The sequence below is a fragment of the Lotus japonicus genome, chromosome 5, assembly GCF_012489685.1.
Source record: "Lotus japonicus ecotype B-129 chromosome 5, LjGifu_v1.2".
Lineage (NCBI taxonomy): Eukaryota > Viridiplantae > Streptophyta > Magnoliopsida > Fabales > Fabaceae > Lotus > Lotus japonicus.
The window spans coordinates 9039747-9047362 of NC_080045.1; the positions used below are offsets into that span (position 1 = coordinate 9039747).

A 7616-nucleotide genomic window follows, 5' to 3' on the forward strand; every position below is an offset into this window, starting at 1 on the left:
TGCGAATTGACCAACAAGTTTTTGGCGCCGTTGCCGGGGATTGTTTGTGGTTTTCGGTTTAAGTTAAAGAGTTTGTTTGTTTGTTTGTTTTACTAAGCATTGCATGGAATAGGTGTTACTAACCTTTTCTCTGTTTTGGTGATTTCAGTTTATGCACAGTAGACTTGGTTCGGATCCACTGCTGTTTGATCCGGAGCCAGAACGCACCCTCCATCGTCGACGAGCTCAGCAAAGAGCTGCTGAGTTAGCCGCCATGGCTGCCCATATGACGGAGGAGGAGATGCAAGCCCACATTGAAGAAAGAGTGAATGAGGCTCTTGCTCAAAGACTTCAAGAGCAAGAATTGGAGAATGCCAATCGTTCTCTTAGAGACCTCACCTCGGCTGCCATGAGCTACGATTATCCGGGCAGCATAGTTTCCCCCGATGGCACGGGAAATTATGAGCTGAGGCCGGCATTCATTAATTTGGTGAGCCAAAATCAGTATGGTGGAGGTGCTCTTGAAGATCCTCATGCACACATGGAGCGGTTTATCCGCAATTGCAACACCTACAGAGTTCAGAATGTTTCAGCGGACACCATCCGCTTGAGTTTATTCCCTTTTTCATTGAGGGATACTGCTGAGGAGTGGTTGAACTCACAGCCCCAAGGTAGCATTACATCTTGGGAAGACTTGGCTGAGAAGTTCACCACAAGGTTTGTTCCAAGAGCCCTCTTGAGAAAGCTCAAGAATGACATCATGACTTTTACTCAATCCACCGATGAGAATCTCTATGAAGCTTGGGAGAGGTTCAAGAAGCTCCTGAGGAGGTGTCCTCAACATAACCTTACTCAAGCTGAGCAAGTAGGAAAGTTCTATGACGGTCTCCAATATTCTTCGAGGTTTGGTTTGGATGCAGCTTCAAGTGGAGAGTTCGATGCCTTACTTCCACAAGTGGGGTATGAGTTGATTGAAAAAATGGCTATAAGAGCCATGAACTCTAGTAATGATCGCCAAGCCCAAAGAGGTGTCCTTGAGGTCGAAGCTTATGATCAACTTATGGCCTCCAACAAGCAACTCTCCAAGCAAATGAATGAGATTCAAAATCAAATGAAGACTACCAAGATTGATGGTCGAGTTGCCAAGGTGGAGTGTGTGACTTGTGGAGGGCCACATGACAGCGAAGAATGCACAGAGACTAGACCGGAGGAGGAAGTGAAGGCTATGGGTCAAGCTCGGAATGACCCATTTTCAAATACTTACAATCCAGGATGGAGGAATCACCCTAATTTCTCTTGGAGGCAAGGTAGTAGTGGGCAAGGAAATGGCTTTCAAAGACAATTTCCTAGCCAAGGATTCCAAGGCCAAAGCTCAAGACAACATCAAGAGCGAGGAGATGGTGAAGGTAGTGATTCCAAGAAGAGCTTAGAAGAGTTGGTGGAAACTTTCATCAACCGGACGGAGAACAATTACAAGAATCAAGAGGCGGCTATCAAGAATCTTGAGAATCAATTTGGCCAGCTGGCCAAGCAAATAGCCGAGATACCTCAAGGTAAATTTCCTTCCGACACTATCCCCAATCCTAAGCAAGAAAATGCCTCTGTTGTAGCCACTAGAAGTGGGAGAGTGATGAGTGAATTGAAGAAAAAAACAGAGGGAGAAAAGAGAGAGGAGATAGTGGGAGGAGAAGTAGTTGTGCCTATTAAGGTGAGAAAGGAAGTTGATCTTACTCCTGAAACTAGCAAGGTTCCGTTCCCTAAAGCATTAGCTAAGAGGAGCTTAGATAAAAAGTTTTCAAAGTTTGTTGATGTTTTCAAAAAGCTCCACATCAGTATTCCTTTTGCCGATGCTTTGGAACAAATGCCTATATATGCTAAGTTTATGAAGGATATTTTGCATAAGAGAAGAAGATTGAAGGGAGTAGATGAGACGGTGTTGATGACGGAAGAATGTAGTGCCATTTTGCAGCGGAAGATGCCTAAGAAGAGAAGGGACCCCGGAAGTTTCACTATTCCGGTGGAAATTGAAAGCATGGCGGATGTGGAAGCCTTGTGTGATCTTGGAGCGAGCATCAATTTGATGTTGCTCACCATGTTTGAGAGGCTTAACCTAGGGGAGGTTACTCCAACCATGCTTTCCTTTCAAATGGCGGATCGATCCCTCAAGACTCCATATGGGATTGTAGACTAGAGGATGTAATGGTGCGGGTGGACAAGTATGTGTTCCCCGTGGATTTTGTTGTGCTCGATATGGAGGAGGATGAGAAGATTCCTCTCATCCTTGGTCGACCTTTCTTAGCTACTGGTAGAGCTAAGATTGATGTTGACAAGGGTCACCTCATTCTCCGTGTTGGTAAGGAAAAGGTACGGTTTTCTGTTTTTAATCCTATGATTGAGACTAACCATGACAATGACTTTGTCTGTGATGTGATTAGAAGCAGGACAAAGGTTTTAGAAGAGACCCCCAAGGTTAATGCCCAAATTGATGAGTTCCATCCGGCTCTCATCAAGCTTGTTAGTGGTAACAAGTATGGGGGTCCAAGTACGAGAACTTACATGCTCATATGGTGAAGTTTACCCAAGCTAGCACCCTTGCTAAGATTGAGGGTGTTTCAAGTGATGAAGTGAAGATTAAACTCTTCCCTCATTCTTTGACGAGGGAGGCTAGAGCTTGGTTTGATGAGCAAGAGGACATAGCCTCATGGGAGGATTTACTCCAGAGTTTTTGTGCAAGGTTTTTTCCTTGCACTTGTGGTAAGTTAATCAATGGAAAGGAATTTCCTTCCTAACATCATCGGAAGGAGAGTCCACCTAGGACTATAACCTAGGGCTAAATGGGAGACAACCCATTCTTTTAATTTTGTTATTTTTTATCTTTGAATTTTGTAGTGTTTTAGGTGTTTCATTTCAAAAAAAAAAAAAAGTAAAATTTTTTGTGAAAAAACTGGGTTGAGCACCTAGGCGCCAATTCATGGGCGCCTAGGCGCCAATTAGTGGCAGAGGCACTGCCTCTGGAAATGGTGTGAGCGCCTGAGCGTTCCCCTCGAGCGCTCGAGCGCTCCTGTTCGTATTATTGCCCACATTTTGAGTTTTAAAACCCCAACCTTTCATTTTCCCACTCTTAACTCTCATTTCTCTCATTTAAACGCACCCCACTCTCTCCAAACCCCATTTCTACTTCTCATTTCTCACTTGCACACACTTTGGCTCTTCCCTTTGCTTCAAAGTTCTGCATTGCATCAAGTCTCTTCCACTTGCACCCACTCACTCTCAACTCAAGGTAAGTTCCATTTTCCACTTCCCTTCATCATAGTTCATGAGTTGTGCAATGCATGCTTCTTTTGGGTAAGGGTGAGTGAATTTGTGCTAGTGCAAGTTGGGTTTGGGTAGTATTTGTTCATTATGGGATGGTTTTGTGCTTAATTAGAAAGGGGTTGTGAATTTGTGAGGAATGGGTAGTTAGGATTTTGTGGATTAGTTTAGTTTAGTTGTTGCTTACAAGGTGTTTGTTAGAATGCCTCAATGGGTTCTCTTAGTCGATTTTTGGCAAGTGCTTGTGGTAATCTTTCTTTCTTTCTTTGCCAAGATCACTAAGAGACTTGTTGGGTGCTCTTAGGTTGTTCTATTTTTGTTTTTGTACAAAGTTTCTCCTCTCATTTCTTTTTATTTTTGAACTAACATTTCTAACGCCTGTGGCTTGTGTATGTGCTAACAACTTTGCAGATGCCTGTAAAAAGAGCAAGAACCAACACAAGAGCTGCAGCTTCTTCCTCTACCTCCCGGAGCTTTGATCGCTCCCGCTTCCTGTCATTGAAAAAGGAGGAGTTTTATCGATCTCACCTAGCACACAAGGAGTGTGTGAAGGAGCGGGGAGTTTTGTATCGGGAGGGAAGGAGAGACCTCTTGGGCATGCAAGAAGCCATGGAGATTAGGAGGTGGAAGAATTGGGTCAACCCCATTCCGTTTGCTTGTGAGGTCATGGTTAGGGAGTTCTACGCGAACACCTACTGTGACAATCAAGAGGACAGGTCCAGGCCACCGGTGAATTCATCTTGGTTCAGGGAAGATGTGATTGACTACAATCCAGCAGTCATTCGCAGGCATCTTGGTCTCCTCACGGAGGACCAAGAGAATGAGCTTTTCCCCGAGAAGGCCACCTATCATGAGCTCTTAGAGGAGAAGTCACCGGAGATTTTGGAAGACATGAAGGCAGTGATTGTTAGGCCTGGGCGGGACTGGGAAGCAGTTGATGATGAGATTATTTTTGTGAGGAGGAAGGACATGACACCGTTGGCTAGAGTTTGGGCTGAATTTTTGCAGGATTCCCTCATTCCTAGCTCTAACAAAACTGAAGTTAAAGAGGTTACAATAGTTGCCATCTACTGCATTGTGAGAGGCCATCCTATGGATGTGGCCACCATCATTGCTGGTCGGATTTATTCCCTCTACAACAGGAGTAACGACAAGCATCGGCCCATCTTTCCTCACTTGATTTGCTCGTTGATTCATGCGGTGAGGGACAGAGCTAGGAGGCCAGTCCATGTTATTGAGAAGAGGTTGCATGTGGCACCTCTGCTCAGTAAGGAGAGGATCACTCAACTTTATAAAGAATGGACGGCAAGAATGCCTCAAGAGGAGGAAGAGGATCCTGAGGAGCCAGCGGAAGAAGAAGAAGAGGAAGAAGAAGAAGAGGAGGAAGAAGAAAATGTTGAGGTGGTGAATGAGGTGGTTACTCCACCACGTGCTGACCCTTCTCCTGCTTGGATGGACGCCGCTTTCGGGCGGATGATTTTGAGGCAAGATCGCCTACACAGGGATCTTGACCTCCATTGGAGGGGAGGTAGCACATCAGACCTCAGGTACAATGGGCCCATGGATTTTAATACCTTGGAGCAGGGGATGATAGACTTGAGCTTAGTGCATGATGCCGGTGTTCATCCGGATTATGGCGATGGAAGAGGTGATCAAGACCTCATGGAGTGACTTTGTTGAGGTATTTCTGCTCTTAGTTTAGGTCATGCATCTTTAGCATATTTTTCAATTTATAGACTTGTTTTTCTTCTTATCATGCATTGTTAATTAGCTTTTTGTTTTTGGGTCTTTACTTCCCTATACTCACTTGTTTTTAGCTATAGTTTTGCTTCCCTACTTGTGCTGTTTTTGAAAATGTTGTTGTGAATACTTGTTGCTGTTTTTGGGGATGAGTGATTGCATGTTTAGGGAAGAGAGGAGGAGACTTCGGTCTTCCGAGTGTCTCTTGAGAAAGGAGTCGGTGTGAGTCCATTAAGGGTCTATCTTTGACCCTTCACCATAAAAATTCTCTGGAGGATCCTGACTCACTTGCAATTCTTGGTTCTGCGTTGATTTCGCTCATAGCATGCTTAGTGATTCTTGCTTTATTCTTGAGACTTGTAGGATTTCCTGAGATTCTGAATTTGTTGTTTGAAACATTGTCCTTAGTTGTCCCATTTGAGCCTTATTGGAGAATTTATTGTAGCCAAGTTTTTGGGGCGGATGTTTGGTTGGAATATTGGGGGAGTGATGGTCCTTGTTGTGTTGTATAGAGCTGGAAAAATGAGAAATAGTCTCTTGCCCCAAGAAGAAAAAAAAACAGTAAAAAAGAAAGAAAGAAAAAGAACTCCTAACCAAAAGTTGGAGTTGGAAAAAGAAAAAAGAGGGTTTGAAAAGGTGGGTGCAAGAGACTTGTGCAAAAAAAAAAAAAAGAGTATTGTAAGCTCCGGGGTTATTAGAAGAGGACCACACTCAATGTGCTTGAAAGCCTAGTTTCCCTTAGGGACCAACCACCATCATGCTTTACCTAGCCAATGTTTCAACCCTTATGGAAGTCTCTTTGAATATGTGCATGCTTAATCTTTGTTGCTATTGAGTGAATGACATTCAGGACCTATGAACTTGCATGTGTGCTCAGTGCACTGAATGAACATCTCATCCTAGGATTTTTAGTTCTATATGTTTCTCATGAATGGACTCTACACTCTTCTCTTTTCAAAAGATGCATGAAGTAGGTTGTCGGGTCTTTCTCTTGGAACTAGCTGTGATTACTAGGTCCCCCTGTTTTTCTTGTAGTATTCCTTGTTGAGAGCACTTGTATGGGAGCATTTCTTGCGCTTGAGGGCAAGCGAGTGTTATTTACGCTCGAGGGCGAGCTGCCGTTGAGTATAGTGGTGTGATGACCCTATTTTAGTAGTGTTTTTAGGGTCATTTCTTTGTGTGTTTTGAGTCTTTTTGTTGAGTCTCATGTAGTGTTTCATGCATTCTCATGCATTTTTATCTTTTCTGTAGTCTTTATTTTGTTTTGGTAATTTAGTAGTTTTATAGGGAGTTTTCTTGCATTTTAAGTAAAGTTTAGGACTTGCATGGTTTTGTTGTGTTTTATGAAGGACCTCTTGTGCTAATGAACTCTTGGAGCTTCTAGAATCTTCCTTGACTTGTTGGTTAGGTTTGGAGAGCAGAAACTGAAGGAGAAAGAAGGCCAAGAAGCATGGAATTGATGAAGAACTTAAAGAGGATTGAAAAGAGGAGTTTCAGAAGCCAAAAAGTCCTTTTCAGGCAAGCTTAAGCGCCTAGGCGCTGGGAATGGGCGCCTAGGCGCCAATAGGGTCCAGAGGCATGTTTTTCAACATGCAATTGGCGCTCAGGCGCTCTGAATTGGCGCCTGAGCGCCCAGTCTCGTGTAATTTGCCTATAAATAAGGCTTAGGCCAATTTCTTTGAGACATTTGGACATTTCACTCATTTTTGATCAAGTTTTAGAGCTGAGGAGAATTTTGGGGCCAAGGGAGGCTTCCAACTTGTATTCTTTCTCAGGTTTTCCTTACATTTTCTTTATGAATTCACTAGCCATGAGTGGCTAGTCTACTTTTTGCTTTGGGTTAAGAGATTCTATGAAATTTTAGTTTGTTAAATCCTATCTCTATGCATGAGTCTTGATTCAATCTTGTATTTCAATTCCTTATTGCATGCTTAGCTTTGGTGCACCTTTGCTATAGGCTAGATTATAATCAAATGGAAATTTGTTATGATTTAGGGACATGAATTGGAATAGATCCTTCTATACTTGCTTCTAGGCATAGAGTGAGGGTAGGGTTTTGTTGGCCTGAACATACATGCTTATTTACCTCTTATGAATGTTTAAGTACACAAGGAATTGGGCTTATCTTTCAGTTTGAGAGAGTTACTTTTGTGAGGAATCAACTAGTAAGTACATAGGCTATAACAACAGGAGTTAAATCAAGGATTCACATGCATAGGATAGGTGGACTAAAATGGATTCGATGATCAAAAACCCAAGGCAATTTTCCATTATTTGTTTTTCACTACTTATTCATCATTGCTCTTTTGCAAATCTTTTGTCTCAATCAACCAAAACCAATCTTTGAAATTTACTGCTTTAAGAACTTGCAAACTTTAGACTTAAATCAACAATTCTCACTCACAATCCCTGTGGTTCGATATTTTAAAACCCAGAGGTATTCGTACACTTGCGAATTGACCAACATCCCTCATCTGGTGATTGTTTCGAGGTTGCATTTTGCTAGGTCAGGGGTTGCTTTGAGGGTTTGTTTTACAACTATCCCGTTCATTATTGTTGGCGGAGCCGATTGCTTGACAAGGTGT

At 42.9% G+C, this 7616-nt stretch overlaps 1 non-coding gene across 1 annotated transcript; it reads right to left on the reverse strand.

Annotated features, from left to right (window-relative positions):
* Positions 1–721: 721 nt before the first annotated feature.
* Positions 722–828, reverse strand: LOC130721613 (small nucleolar RNA R71). Its single transcript, XR_009013540.1, has one exon. It is a non-coding gene; the product is annotated as a small nucleolar RNA R71 (small nucleolar RNA).
* Between the last annotated feature and the right edge of the window lie 6788 nt (positions 829–7616).